Genomic DNA, 16,584 nt, shown 5'->3' on the forward strand with positions numbered 1-16,584 from the left:
ATTCCTACCTTTTATTATTCTGAAGAAATAGCCCTTTCATTGTCTGTGTCCATGTGCAAAGAGAATGTGAATGGGAGTGTCTTTTTAATTATCAATCACCTGGTATAATGCGGAGAGTGTCAGGGCCTGAATCCCTGTAGATGTAAATAAAGCCAGCCATACATGGGTCGGATTCCAAAAGAATTTTCTTTAGAAAATCTTTTCTAAGAATTTCTGTTCGAATTTCGTAACGTTAGTGGGCCACAGCAACGGCCAATTTTCGCACGACCATCGAATTTCAGTGATCGAGCATGGTAGAATTTTTTAAAAAAATTAACGAATTTCTAATCAATGATGGGAGAATCGTGTGAGAAATGTAATCAAATAAGAAATGAGTATGAGATGTGACCTGGAAAGAAAATAAAATTCTTGCCATGAAAATTCTTTTCTGTAGTAACAATGAAATTAAAGGCTTGGTTGGTCAAATTTTGAAATCAGTGATGGCACCATTGGATTACAAAATTCATGAAATCTCCGATTTTCTAAAGACAATTCGTTCAGAGATCGACCCATGTATGGCCTGCATAACCCTTTGGGAGTATCTCACCAAAATTAATATTTTTGTTTGTGGCTTGTGTTGCAATTGTATATGCTACATTTTTTTCTATTTGTGATATTTTTTCCCAGGAAAAGTGGAGTTATCCTTTAAAGTGCTTGTAAACCCACGTCACATCTCTGTGTTTTCCACTGTTGTGTTTTTTGTAAAGGATCAGGGACTTTTTTTCCCACAGTGTTTGTGTTTTTGATGCGTGTCTGCTGTGATTTTGCTGGTTTTTCCTGCCAGACAACAGACACCTCTCAAAAATGAGAAATGTATCAAAAACTTGAAAAAAAAGCACAAAACGCACAAGGAAACCGCATCAACCATAACCTGCATAGGTGTGAACCAGGACTTAAAAAGGAAATGAAAGGCGGACATTTGTGTATAGATATAAAAAAAATTATAAATACCTTTTTGGTAGTGATCGCATTCCCTCTGTTCTCAGCCACATAAGATCTGGGTGAAAAGAAACAACAGCACATTTATCTTCCCTGTGAAAGGGAAGCAGGGTGGCAGGGCTGTGCAAAATCATGTGTATATACGTGATTTGCATCCCCGTTTAGGGGGGGTGCACGTGCACCGCCCTGTCAGCGCCGCTGTTGGCAGCTAGGGATATCAATCAACGGGTCCGGGCCGGCGATTCCCAGCCAGCAGCTGACAAGGGAGAGACCTGTGTGTAAACAACACAGGTCTTTCTGCTGTCAGCATGGACATGCTATTTTGTATCTCGATGCACAACAAAGAGATACAAAACAGCATGTCTCCCTAGTAAAACAGCACACAGTTAACCTTATGAGCGCCCTAGATGTTAACCCTTTCCTGCCCACACACCGCCCCCTATGTCAAACACTTCCTGCACACAATTAACCCTTTGATTGTCCCTCATGTTAACCCTTCCTGCCCAGGGTCCTTAGTACATAGTCAGTACTTTTTAGCACCGATCACTGTATTGGTGTCACTGGGGATGTCAGTGTCAGTTAGTCAGTTCCCACCCAGTGTCAGACTGCCCACCGCAGTCCCACAGTCCCACTATAAGTGGCTGATCGCTGCCATTACTAGTATAATAAAAATTAAAATTTCAGTATATATACTGCCATTTGTAGATGCTATAACTTAAGCCAACCAATTAATTTACACAATGTACTGGGATTTTTTTTTAGCAAAGACATGTAGCAGAATACATTTTGGCCTAAATTTATGAAGAAATTAGATTTTTAAATGCTTTTATTGGATATGTTTTATAGCAAAAAGTAAAAAAAAAAATTTTTTACAAAATTGGTGGTCTTTTTTTGCATATAGCACAAAAAATAAAAAACACAGAGGTGATCAAATACCACTGAAAGAAAGCTTTATTTGTGGGAAAAAAGGATATAAATTTATGTGGAGAGCTGCATGACCATGCAATTGTCAGTTAAATTAACGCAGTGCCGTATAGCAAAAAATGGCCTGGTCAGGAAGGGGGGGGGTAAAATCAGAACTGAACTCTCTCTATCAACATTAACTATTTTAATCCTTATGTTGCTAGAAATTCATAAATAAATAGGAAGGTATATCATGTTCACTTCTTTTAGACATTTTTAAATTTCTTCCGTTAACTCCTGGTTTCTGGCCTAGGCCAAAATAATATCACACATGCAGGAGGGGAGGAGGGGCTTTCTCAGCTAAACACACAGTCATGCCTGTTTGCCTGAGCTAAGGGCAGATGGATTCCATGAAGCAAATGCTAAATGAATCATCTGCCCTTACTTAAGATGGGTGTGGCTAGAAATGCTAGGGGGAGTATATCAAAGTGATTTCTCAACAAAATAAAGCATGGATACACGGGTGAATTTGCTCTGAATATTAAAAATGAATTATTGAGTGTTTCCAGTTTGTGGTGTTCAGATACAGATTAGTTTTGCTTTAAAAACTGCACCAAGAAAAAATCTGCAGTGGAGGAAGAACCAGCAGGGAGGGCTGTCAATGTGAGTGTCTGTGGGTTGGGGAGAGGGGGCATTTGCAAAGATACTGTCAGTGTATCTTTTAAGAGTGTCTAGAATGGCCCAGAACAAGCATGCAGATTAGAAAATGGACAGTGAGGTCTTAACTCCTGATCAACATACCTCCTAAATGCCAGTGACCTGAGAAACCTTTGAATCCCCTGGATCAGCATGGCAATGGAGGATCTAGAGAGGTTAGCAGAGGTTGAATAGCTTTCCTTTTATTCCTTTGCAAATGATTTGGACAGGTTAAAGTCTTATTTATTTATTAGAGGTACTTATATAGCGCTGTCAATTTACACAGTGCTTTACATATATATTGTACATTCACATCAGTCCCTAACCCTCAAGGGGCGTACAATCTAAGGTCCCCAACTTACATTCATACATACACATACTAGGGCCAATTTAGACAGGAGCCAATTCACCCACCAGCATTTCTTTGGAGTGTGGGAGGTAACTGGAGTACCTGGAAGAAACCAACGCAGGCACAGGGAGAACATGCAAACTCCTGGCAGATGGTGCTGTGGTTGGGATTTGAACCAACAACCCTAATACTGCCAGGCGAAAGTGCTAACCATTTAGCCACTGTGCTGCCCCGTGAAGGTCTTCCTGTTTCCTCCTGTGTTGGCAAATAACAATTTTTCTTTACTAGCTGCGCTGAACAATTATTTATTCTCCAGCTTCTGTAGACGGTTTCCCCACTATTCTGTTTAATTTGCTGAAAGGCTTTTCTTAGAAATTCAGTGGAGCTCTGCTACCTTCCCAGCCAGCATTTCCCTTCTGTTTAATTTGGAAGCCACTGTGATTTACACACCCCGATCCCACTGGAGTTTTGCCACTTCCTGTGTCATGTGCCTGCCGAATAGAATGTGAATAAGTGTCATAGTTCTGTGGAGTCTTTTTCATGCTAAAGGACAAGCTCAGCATTAAAAAAAAAACAAAAAAACAACCCCCCACTAAGTACACTAAGGTTAAGCTGAAGCTTAGCAAAAACGTATTCATCACATCATTTACTTGTAAAGAATGCTCAACATTGTGCAGGCAGTGGGATCCAGAAGAAAACTTTGCCGCCGGGATGTCCTGTCCTCTTCCTGTCTCTGAACTTCTGGTGCTTCAATGGTTAACAGCTTCGGGTCTTCAGGCAGAACAGATGGTCTGATGGGGACCTGCTCCCTCCTTCTTCCTCCTCCATTGGCAAAATGTCTTTCATTGATTACATTGTTTGTAACATGAACTGTGAATGGCAGAGAAAATCCTGTGACTAAACAGACAAAGAAGTATTGCACCATAGGTCATCCATCTTCATTCCTATCAAGGATGAGATTTGCTGGGATCCAGCTGATGGTGTTTTCTTTTTCCATTTCCTTGTCACCTTATCGCCTTTTACATTTCCCCTTTTGTAACTATAATGTAATCTATTTGTAATTAGAATCAATGTACACTCACCGGCCACTTTATTAGGTACACCTTGCTAGTATCGGGTTGGACCCCCTTTTGCCTTCAGAACTGCTTTAATTCTTTGTGAGATAGATTCAACAAGGACACATTCCTCAGAGATTTTGGTCCATATTGACATTATATCATCACACAGTTGCTGCAGATTTGTTGGCTGCATATCCATGATGCGAATCTCCATGTCACATACCTGGCTGGAGACTGAAATAATGAGGTCGGCCTCACTTGAGTGACTAGCCCTGACCCCACTGGAAGTGGAAAAGAGGGTGTCTAGGAACCAGGGGGACAAGAGTGCCACCAGATGTTGGCTGCAGCTCTTGCAGCTGGAGACATTGGAAGACTGAAGAACCACCGATTCAGGAACAGTAGCGATATGCAAAGCTGGTATGGTAGGTCGCCAAGCGTGCACCAGAGTAAGACAGGAAGTTGGAATGGGAGACAAGAGCAATATCATAGGAATAGTTGGGGTCATCAACGAGCGGACAGCAAGGTACCAAATTATAAGCAAGCCAAAGTCAGGAGCAGAGCCGAGGTCAGGAACGAGTATCAAGCAGAGGAGGAAACAAGAGTCAGGTCAGGAACTAGCCAGGTCAGCAACAAGGGAATCACACAGGAACAAGCAAGACACGGGGACAGATGAAGACCAGTCAGCACATAACATAGGCAGAGGCACCCTTTAAATAGTCCGTCTGGTGCCAATCTTCGCCATGCGTGTGCACGTGCGTGTGCATAATCGCGCATTTCTGTGCGCATGCACATGACTGATCACTCTTCTCCAGACATTTCTGTGTGCATGCGCATTTCTATTTGCCAACCGTCTCACAGAAATTCTCTTACACTCCATTTCCACCACATCCCAAACATACCCTATTGGATTGAGATCTGGTGACTATGGAGGCCATTGGAGTACAGTGAACTCATTGTCATGTTCAAGAAACCAGTTTGAGACGATTTGAGCTTTGTGACATGGTGCATAAACGATGCTCAATTGGTACTAAAGGGTCCAAAGTATGCCAAGAAAATATCCCCCACACCATTACACCACCACCACCAACAACGTAAACTGTGGATTCAAGGCAGGATGGATCCATGCTTTCATGTTGTTTATGCCAAATTCTGACCCTTCCATCTGAATGTCACAGCTGAAATTGAGACTCATCAGACCAGGCAACATTTTTCCATTCTTCTATTGTCCAATTTTGGTGAGCCTGTGCAAATTGTAGCCTCCGTTTCCTGTTCTTAGCTGACAGGAGTGGCACCCAGTATGGTCTTCTGCTGCTGTAGCCCATCTGCTTCAAGGTTCAACATGTGCATTCAGAGATGGCATTCTGCATACCTTGGTTGTAACGAGTGGTTGATTGAGTTACTGTTGCCTTTCTATCATCTCGAACCAGTCTGCCCATTCTCCTCTGACCTCTGACATCAACAAGGCATTTTAATCCACACATCTGCCACTCAATGGATATTTTCTCTTTTTAGGATCATTCCCTGTACACCCTAGCGATGGTTGTGCATGAAAATCCCAGTACATTCAGCAGTTTTTGAAATACTCAGACCAGCCCCTCTGGCACCAACAGTCACCCATTCTGATGCTTGTTTTGAACTTCAGCAAGTCGTCTTCACCACGTCTAGATGCCTAAATGCATTGAGTTGCTGCCATGTGATTAGCAATTTGTGATACTAAGCAATTAAACAGGTGTACCTAATAAAGAGGCTGGTGAGTGTATATCCTCTAGTAAAGGAAACCAACCCTTATTTTAATGTCCAGTTGTCCATTAGAATCAAGGCACCCCAAACAGAGCACATTCTACACATCGGGTTTTGGGGGATCATGCAAGAGAGGACAGCAAGATAGCAGCCAATCAGCAAAGTGTTGAATGCAGAAGATCCTTTATAAGCCGTATCCCTGCAAGAAAGTGAAGATCAAGCAGTGGGACGGGTAAGTATTGAACAGTTTTCTTTTGCTCTTTTTGAAATTTCATTTAGGTGGCAACAGTTTCATATTATGCAGTGGTAACAGTTTTATTAGCAGAATGTAAAAGATATACTTTATGCTTTTGAATATCTAGCTGGGCCTAAACTGCCTTTTTATATTTTAAAAACAATTTTTTAGCAATTTTACTATAGGGTACTATGTATGTAGACCCTAAGAATGGACTTTGTAAACTAAGTTTAAAAAAAAAAAAAGTAAGGACATCACCTATTCAAGCCCTCCCAGGCCTCCTATCGGCTTTGTCATATGACATGTTAGGGCAGAACAGGGGCATGGAGGAGGTTCCTATGACCCTGCACTGCTCCAATCAAAGGTCTGACAGGCTTCCGGGAACATTAGCAGGTACTACTGCAAAACCATAAGTAATGTGCCCTGCGATTTAAGGATTTGGTTCTAGGGCACCCCAAACCTGGTGATAACCTGAGGCAAACTGCCCTTCCCCCTGTGTCCACTCCACCTTTTCCTCCCGTACACCACTGCAAGACATAGTTCAGTTTGTCAGATCCTGATCCTGAACTGTATATTGGCTGCTCTGCTATTGCAAAGAGGAAAGAGCATCTAGCTGATTGTGGTAGCTCTCCACTATAAAACAATGCCCTTTTCATTTAGCTTTGAGTTCTTCTTCAGCCCTTGTTCACACCAGTGCAACTTGTCAGGTGATTTGACAGTTTCAAATCACATAACAAGTTGCACCCTATTGTTGGAAATGGAACCATTCAAATCGGTGCAAGTCCAACTTTGTGGTGCTGCACTGATTTAAAAAAAATGTTCCAGTACTATTTTTTACGATTTCAAGTGCGACTTGCATAGACATCTGTGCATGAAGTTGCGCAGATGTCATTCAAGTCGCACCTAAAATTATTATTAATATTATACAGGATTTATATAGCGCCAACAGTTTGCTCAGCGCTTTACAATATAAAGGGAGACAATACAGCAACAATACAGTTCAATACAAGAGGGATAGGAGGGCCCTGCTCCTTGGAGCTTGCAATCTAAGAGGATCACACTGACATGCGGCTTTGAAGTTGTGCAGGATTTCAAAGTTAGATCCAGTGTGAACCAGAGCTTACAGTCATCTGCAAGTTATCCCTCTATAATGCTGAAACACTGTAGTGATTGCAGCTGGTCACTCTAGACATGTTTCTGTGCCAGGGTGTCATATGTGTTGACTGAACCATGGATGACATTAGATAACATAGAAAAGACAGATTGACAAATGCGCAGAGAAATGAAAAAAGGAAGAACAAAGCACAGATAGAATACAGACAAAGGGAAAAAGATGCGTTTTGAACTTTACAAAAAGATAGAAATAGAAGAATAGCGTAGCCTGCATGACTCACTCAATAAACTAACGTGCGATAATCATCTGCTTGGAAACAGGATACACAACAATCAGTTTATTATTTGGCAAGGAGTACCAGGAAGCAAATGAATAAAGGGATCCTAATTTAGAGCTCATATCTTATATATTTTGCGAGAGAAGGCAATGGCAAATGATCCTACTGGCAGAATGGGCTGCTGAGCTATTTAGACTCAGGCAGCACATAGGGCGTTAAAAAAAATTCTGCATTTCAGTGCTCTTTATAGTAGGTCAATTTAAACTTTGCAAAAGTTTGGCAGCCTATGTAGTCTAATGTTTCATTTAAAATATCCAAATGATTAGTCACAATATATTTGCACATCCCTGTAAGCAGAAGCATAGTTTGTATATTATCTGCCATTATTGTGTACTACTGCAGAGCAATGCTTTCCTTTTTATACACATGCAGATCATAAAAAAACACTGATGCCTATGCACACTGCTCACCAAAAGTAAATAAAACTGTAGCATTGTACAATTAACCAGCCAATGCAAAAAAAAGAAAAACACTCATGACTTACATCAGCAGCCACCACTCAGGTTCCAATATGGCGGTGTGACCTCTACCAACTCTGTTTTTAACTATAATACACTATGGTCCCTTTGTATTGCTATGTTGCATGAGCTTTATTTTGCACAGTTATGCAACACCATTTGGCCCTGGCGGGAGATGTGAGAAAGTAGGAGTTACCTTAAAGGGGACATCATTTATTTCAAACTGGCTTGATATACTGCTTAATACTAGGCAGCAATATCTCAGCTTTGTCTATACAGCAATCTGGTACACCTATGGCAAAGCCAAAGTTTTGAAGGAGACAGACAGAAGCTGGAGCAGATTTAAAGGTGAACCCTACTTATCACTGACATGTGTTTTAGCTGACTGTAGTTTAAGCAGCCATTGTTTATGGTAAGTGTTCACTTTGATGGGTAATTGAAGTTTTATGGACCTTCATCTGATGCACATGTTATGGCGAAAAATGAAATATAGAAAAGTTGAATTTGAAAAAGACTTTTTGCACAGTATTTGAGTGTATTGTTTTCTGAACTACATTTTAACCTTGAACATTCTTTTGGGTTTTTGTGTGTCAGATCTTGATGTTAGCTTCCTAGTTATTGAAATCACTAGTGCTGACTTTTATTATTTTATTCAGCAGTCAGTAGTATGCTTTCCTATTTCTTCTGCTGGCCATCTCATTGGGGCCCAGCTATTATGGTGGAGAGCTCAAGATAATGTCCTGTTAAGAACTGATGCAGGCACTGCCATTGTATTCCTCACAGACAACTCTGTCCTTCTTTTAGCAAGGTAAAATTCAGGGCTTACCAGTGACCTCTCACCTCTCTGTGTCAGCTGAGGGATCTCCTTCTGCTCACTGACAAAATGTACCTCGATCAGTGTCCTCAGCGTCTGGGTCCTCAATCAAGCAGCAGGCTCAACCAGCATTCAAGGCGTCCTGCAATGCTCCAGAATGGCTACCACTATGTCCCTCTTTCACTCAGATACAGCTGTCCCCTGGCAGCCTCAGTTTTCTCTGCAAGATGTCTCCTACCTCAGGAAAATTTCAACCCCTCCTCCTTTCCACCACAATGCCTCTGGAAGTTGAAGATCAAGAGCAGAACTGTAGTACAGTTGAGTATCTTTTGTGCATACATCTCCCACAGTCCTTCACACTCCTCCTCAGAGTCATTAGCAGTTTAAATCCTCAGTGCACCCCCTAGTGGATGGAGGGTGGCTTAACATTGGCTGCAATGTTCTGCAGTAGGAGTCTCTCTTGCATCTGTGGCTGAGCAAATGTTCCCTCTGCAACACAAACATAGTGTCTTTTTTCCTGCCAGAACTGGAGACTGGGCTATACATATATCCAGCATGCGACACACATTAGATTTATTCATTAAGATGGGGCAGTAAGCCTCTGGAATAAAGCATACATATAATTATAACATTGTATTTTAATGGAAAAGAGATCATGTGCAAGTTTTCAAACACTATACTGTATTTAAATACTGTATATTCTGCATATTTAGACCAATAGGTAGGAAGCCTCTGATTTATACCAATAAACAGAGGATTCTATCCAAATAAATTTAGCGAGTTCACAACTATTAAAACCCCTGTGAATTCTTGCACAAAAGTTTCAGATGTTTTACTATGTCCTAGTGCAGCCTTTCTCAACCTTTTTAAGTTGGAGGAATCCTTGAAATAACTTAGCGGGCTCAAGGAGCCCTTACTAATAATTACTCCATCTACAGATCATCATACATTAGTGTGGTGGTTCCTGAGGAGCATAGTCCTTCCATTTGTGGTCATTTGGAACATTTCCCCCTGACAGATACTGTAGCTAAAAAGATCATTGGTATCAGTGGTTAATTATCTGACAGGCATAAATTGCTCACTTCGCAAGGAAACCCTAACAACCTCTGGAGGAACCCTAGGATTTTATTTTGAATATGACTACTTTGATTATGTAGCACCCTCCTTTAGTTAGGCTGCTGAGATAAATTTAGTTTTTGGCTTCACTGTAGTAAGTGGAGCAGTGATTGATGGTTTTGGTCTGTTCAGGGTTTCCTGGCCGAAGGGTTTGATTTCTCCTACCTGTTTCTGAAAGTTTCCAGAGCATAGCGCAAAGAGATTCAAATGGTCAGTGTGAATATTTATCATTCCCCAGAAAATTACTGGAAGAAGGCATCCATAATAAGGCTGGGAAGGTGATTCATGTTTAGGAAGCCTTTTAAGAATGTTCTTTTCCCTTCATGGAGAGTTATGGGTCTCTTGGGGCTTCTTTACTTTACAAGAAATTACAATCTGGACTTCAACAGCTGTAGGGCTCAGGGCTTGGAGAAGACTGCCAATGGATGTTTGCTGGAGGGCACTGCACTGAAGTCCTGGAGAAGGATCTTGTTATCTCCCCCACTGAGGATCTGCCTGTGCATGCTGGGTAGCAGATAGCTCCTGGTACACTGTGAGTAAAGACCTTGCTGGGGGTCATTAGTTATGCAAGTGCCAGAAGGAAACTAAGTGCCAGAGGTTGCTACATGGATAGCTGCTGCCAGGTCCTAAATATACTGGCCATTCCTTGTTACCTCCAGAAAAGCTTCTACTGGGACATTAGAGAGACATTTGTTCTCCTATTGTTGCTACTGATTGGTTTGGAGTATCCTGTGAACCTAAACCCCTCTCCTGTTGATGTGCTTTGGCAGTAAGTACTAAAAAGACATCCTCTAGACTGAGCCTGAATTGTCATTATGTGTGGGACTGTGCTTGTGTGACCCGGCAGCCTCTGTACTATTGTGGGAGACCTGGCTACATGCTCAGCAGCCCATCCAGGGGTACACTCTACGGTTATATGAGTTATTAGTCAGTGTACAGTCTCATATCTGTAAAATATTACATTCTTATTATACCAGTAAAGATTTTCTTTCCTGTCATGCATTAAGTCACACAATTCATTGGGAGGTATTTACTAAAACTAGTGCACTCAGAATCTGGCACAGCTGTGCATTGTAGCCAGTCAGTTCCTAACTTTATACTGCTCAATTGACTGCTATCCCTCCACCCTATAGCAGAACTACTGCTACAGGGTGGCAGGGCTGCGCAAAATCATGTGTGTGTGTGTGTATATATATATATATATAATGTATGTGTGTTTTTGCATTTACAGTTAGGAGTCGCGTGCTGCCCTGTCCATTCCGCCATTGGTGGCTACAGATGTCGATCACCGTGTCCCGGCCAGAGATTTCCCACCGACACCTGGTGATTGCTGAGGAACAGTGACAGGGGAGAGACCTGTGTGTAAACAACACAGGTCTCTCTCCTGCCAGCAGTAAGGGAAGGTGGGATGTCAGTGGTGGGATGTCAGTGGCAGTTAGTCAGTTCCCCCCCCCAGTGTCAGCATGCCCACTGTAGTCCCGCAGTCCCGCTATAAGTCGCTGATCTACTACTATAAGAAAATGAATTTATTTGTAGACGCTATAACTTTCACGTAAACCAATTAATGTTCATGTATTGTGATTTTTTTTTTTTTTTTAGCAAAGACATGTAGCAGAATACATTTTGGCCTAAATTTATGACAAAATTTGATTTTTAATTTTTTTTTACTGGATATGTCTTATAGTGAAAAGTCAAAAATATTGTTTTTGAAAAGTAACGCAGCGTCGTATCGCACCAAATTTTGCACTGTCCTGTTTTAGTAAATAACCGCCATTGACTGTGTAGCTAGGTGTCCATCTCAACTTGCAAAGTAGATAGCATGGTTAAAGTAAAACATAACTGAAGATTTCTTGGAATGAAGTACCAGCATACATGCTATAAATAACTCAGTTCTGCTAGGTGATAAACATGGACATGTGTCAGTAAGTGTTTTCCTGAGCTAATGTAACTGGCCTATTCTGCGAAAACCTATAAATTAAGCTTAGTGAGCAAAAATATAGAGGACACAAACATCTGTTGCTTGTTTTCTTGGAGGATAGCATAGGCCTCTGTAGCTCACCCAGGCTTCTCATTAAATCATTAAAGCGGAGCTCCACCCAAGAGGGGAAGTTCCGCTTTAATGCTTTGTCCCCCGCTCCCCATTAAGGATTGGCACCTTTGAGGAGAGGGGGGGGGAACAGGTACCCGAATCTGACAAGTACTCGCTCCCACTTCTGCTGCGATCGCCTAGGCAGAAGCGGAAGTTGTGCTCCCCCCTCCCTCCCCGTAGTCTTTTGGGACACTTGACAGGTTCCAGAAGACTACAGGGCTATTAAAAAAGCGCAGTGCTTCTAACGCATGCGCAGTGGGCACCCGGCTGTAAAGCCGCAAGCTGTCACAGCCGGGTGCCCACACTAAGAGATGCCGGCGCCAGGGAGAGAAGACGGCTGGTGAAACCAACGGTGGTGAGGACACCGCTGGACCGGGGGACAGGTAAGTGGCTGTATTTTAAAAGTCAGGAGCTACCGTTTTTGTAGCTGCTGACTTTTATTTATTTTTTTATTTCTTGCTTTAAAGTGTACCTTGTGTGGGGATCTGCTGCCCTATACTGTTGGCTGCTAATATCACAGTGTACAGTATATTGTATGTTGTGCTTCCCCCGTAAGGGCTGCTGGATGTTGCTTGACATCTTGTGCTGCCCTGACCCTAGAAACTTCCCAACCCTTCTGACACTCTAGGTTCTGACATGGTGTATGCCCCTTTAAATGCATCACAGTCACAGCAAGAAGTGAACATAGCAGGCTTCTATATTATTAAAGGTTAACAATAGATTTAAGGTGTCAGTCAGCTAGTCCCTAGAACAATATCCAAGGTTAGTTCGGCAGGGCACAAGGCAATTAGGTCATTTCAAAAGTAACATAAGCAAACAGCAAAGAGCAATAACACTTGGCTTCATGTGATATGGTGAACACAAGGTGAACCCTGACCCTATAGTGCAGAGTTCAGCTATACTTGTGCAAGTCCACACCCTGATAATAATGAGATAAGGGTAGTCCTAGTGTCAGGCCATAACAATCTTCTCCAGCACTTTCGAGCTCAGTAGTATTATAGCAAATCTTCAGGGAGTTTAAATAATTAACAGGTGAAAAGTGGATATAGCAGAAGTGGAAAGTTCCTTTGTAATACAGATTATGATGTCTGCATGCAGTGTCCATGTGCTGTTACTGAAGAGAAGCCCGCTCACCTGATCCTGGAGGTAGTCGGCACAAACAGGAACTGATGCAAAGTCTGCATATCAGTGAGCAGTAGAAGGACAGTAATAAAAGATAGATACAGCACTACACCAAATGTAAACAACAATACAGTATTAATTTACATATTAACCACTTGCCCTCCGGAAGATTTACCCCCTTCCTGACCAGGCCACTTTTTGCTATTCGGTGCTGCGCCATTTCTTCTGGTTATTGCGCGGTCATGCAATGCTGTACCCAAACAAAATTTATGTCCTTTTTTCACACAAATAGAGCTTTTTTGTGGTATTTGAACACCTCTGGGTTTTTTATTTTTTGCGCTATAAACAAAAAAAGACCGAACATTTTGAAAAAAACACAATATCTTCTCATTTCTGTTATAAAGAGTATTCAAGATACAGTACTCAAATTTCATCATTAATTCAGGCCAAAATGTGTTTTGCTACATGTCTTTGGTAAAAAAAATCCATAAGTGTATAATAACTGGTTTATGTGAAAGTTATAGCGTCTACAAACTATGGTATAGATTCTGGATTTCATGCCACTTTTTGCTATACAGCGCTGCGCTAGATTAACTGACAATTGCGCAGTCATGCAACGGTATACATAAAATAATTTTATGTCATTTTTCTCCCACAAATATAGCTTTCTTTTGGTGGTATTTTATCACTTCTGGGTTTTTTATTTTTTGTGCTATAAACAAAAAAAAGACAATTAAAAAAAAACCAATATTTTCTCATTTCTGTTTTAAAAAATATAAAATAAACTCATATTTAATCATAGATTTAGGCCAAAATGTATTTTGCTATGTCTTTTTTACACAAAGTTGTCAGCTATTTGCTGAGAAACATGTTGAGTCCATAGAAGATTTATTTTTTTCCACGTTTTTGGAAAATGACATTTTTTTTTCACACAAAATTGTCATTTAAATGGTATATTGCTCACACATGCCATGGGTATATGTGGAATTACAGAAGCTCTGAAATTCCAGGATAGCACAATCCTCCCCAAATGACCCCTTTTTGGAAAGTAGACACCCCAGACTATTTTCTGACAGGCATGTTGAGTAAATGAAATACTTTATTTTTTTTACACAAGTTTTTCTAAAATGACAAAAATAAAAAATCTTTTTACACAAAGTTGTCACTTAAATGATATATTGCTCACACATGCCATGAGTATATGCGGAATTACACCCCAAAATATATTCTGCTACTTCTCCTGAGTATGGGGATACCACATGTGCAAGACTTTTTGGGAGGCTAGTTGCATACAGGAGCCCGAAATCCAAGACCCCTTTGAAAGCATGAAGGTGTGTAATTTTATCATTTCACTTCTCCACTACCTATCACATTTTCAAAGGCCCTGAAATACCAGGATAGAAACCCCCCCCAAATGACCCCTTTTTGGAAAGTAGACACCCCAAACTATTTGCATGATTGCCATATTAAGTCAATGGAATACTTTTATTTTTTACCACAAGTTGCTGGAAAATGACAAAAAAAATGTAATTCTTTTACACAAAGTTGTCACTTAAAGTGGTTGTACAGGCTGAAGGTTTTTTACCTTCATGCATTCTATGCATGAAGGTAAAAAACCTTCTGTGTGCAGGCGCACCCCCAGCCCCCTCAATACTTACAATACCTGAGCCTCATCGTGATCCAATGATACAAATGACTCAAAGTCCAGTGATGTTCCAGTACGTTGCTGGTCCATGTTGGGCATACACCGTGTTAACCCGAAAAAAAGACCTACCCCAAAAGTAAGCCCTAGCTGTACTTTTTGACTTACCGCTAATATAAGCCCTCCCCCAAAAATAAGACCTACCTCCACCAGGGGAGAATTGACCATTCGGGCACTGCCCGAGGACAGGGGTCTCTGCAGGGCCCCATAAGAGGCTCAGTCCGTCCCTGTAAGTGCCACTTCTGAAATAAGCAGGCATTGAGGGGACGGACAGTGAGGCAGGCACTGCAGACACCTCTCCTCCTCGGAGTTTCAGCAGAGGGCGGGTCCACATCCCTGCCACGTGTGCTGAAGATGGAGTACTGGAGGGACGGGCAGAGTATGCAGCAGGTCAGTGTAATCCCCCAACCCTGGTGACAGTACCGCAGCTTCATGTAGGAGGAGGGGGGGAGAAAAAGGGCAGAGACAGAAGGCAGAGAGAGAGAGCAGGCAGAGAGAGAGAGAGAGGGCATAGAGAGAGAGGGCAGAGAGAGAGGGTGGAAGAGAGAGAGAGAGGGCAGAGAGAGAGAAGGCAGAGAGAGCAGGCAGAGAGAGAGAGGGGGCAGAGAGAGAGAGAGGGCAGAGAGAGAGGGCAGAGAGAGAGAGGACAGAGAGAGAGAGAGAGAGAGAGAGAGGGCAGAGAGAGAGAGAAGGCAGATAGAGAGGGCAGAGAGAGAGAGAGGGGGCAGAGAGAGAAGGCAGAGAGAGAGAGGGCAGAGAGAGAGAGAGAGGGCAGAGAGAGAAAGGGCAGAAAGAGAGGGCAGAGAGAGAGAGGGCAGAGAGAGATAGAGAGGGCATAGAGAGAGATAAAAATAAGACCTACCCGTAAATAAGCCCTAGTGCATTTTTTAAACCTAAAATTAATATAAGACAGTGTCTTATTTTCGGGGAAACACGGTACATATGTTATGTTCTTTTTTTTATGCAGCCTGTGGGCTGAATGAAAAAAAAGAAGAAATCTCTTCCAGAAAAATTGTGTAGTTCGCCCACCATTAGAATATACCACCCTGCATTCACCCACTTCTAATGTTGAGCATGCATGAAAGTTTCCCGTGGGCTGAAAAAAAAAAAAGCAACTTAACAGATTCCTCTATTCACATTGATCAATGTAGATGATGAAATCTCTGCCAAAAAATGTTTAAAAATATAAGCATAGGAGCGATACACCCACTGGTCAACAGAATAGTAACTCGATAAAACGACTATTTTTTTTTTTTTGTTTGGTTTTTTTAACTTTTTTTTAAAACTGTAAATGTTCAAGAATGTTAGGGTCTCTCAAAATGCGATAGCCAGATTCCTGACTACCTAACATCTTTTGAGACCTTGTGTAAATATATGCCCTAGACTGTGCCGTGCTGTACCCTATAGGAATTACTCCACAAGTGTGTGGTAGCAATAGAAGCAGTCCTTGAGGCAGAAACCAGGTTGGCCAGGGCAGGAGGGACAAAAAAAGTGGGTGTCACACCTAATTTCATGTGTTCTACAAACACAACATTTTTTTTGAGTTGGGGTTCCAGGAATGGCATCGGGAAAATAAATGGCATCAGGAAAATACCTCTCAAGCAGCCGGCTCACTGCATCTAGGTTAGGTGTTTGGGCCACAGTACCTTCTAGATACAAAAGGGCCGTGATGATCTCTTCTTGAAATTTTAGGAAGGATCCACTTCGTCCAGTTGCTTGTAAAGCACAAAAGCGTTGTACATAGCCATTTGAAATAAATATACTTTTTTTTACCAGCTTCTGGCTTTATGGGAGGTTTATGTTAAGGTTATAGTCGTGGACACAGAGTGGCTTCTCAAGAACACCAGTTGCCGTGGAAATTTGGATGGTTGTG

This window comes from Staurois parvus, unplaced genomic scaffold (assembly GCF_062004578.1).
Source record: "Staurois parvus isolate SC_StPar_1 unplaced genomic scaffold, SC_StPar_1.0 ptg000105l, whole genome shotgun sequence".
Classification (NCBI taxonomy): domain Eukaryota; kingdom Metazoa; phylum Chordata; class Amphibia; order Anura; family Ranidae; genus Staurois; species Staurois parvus.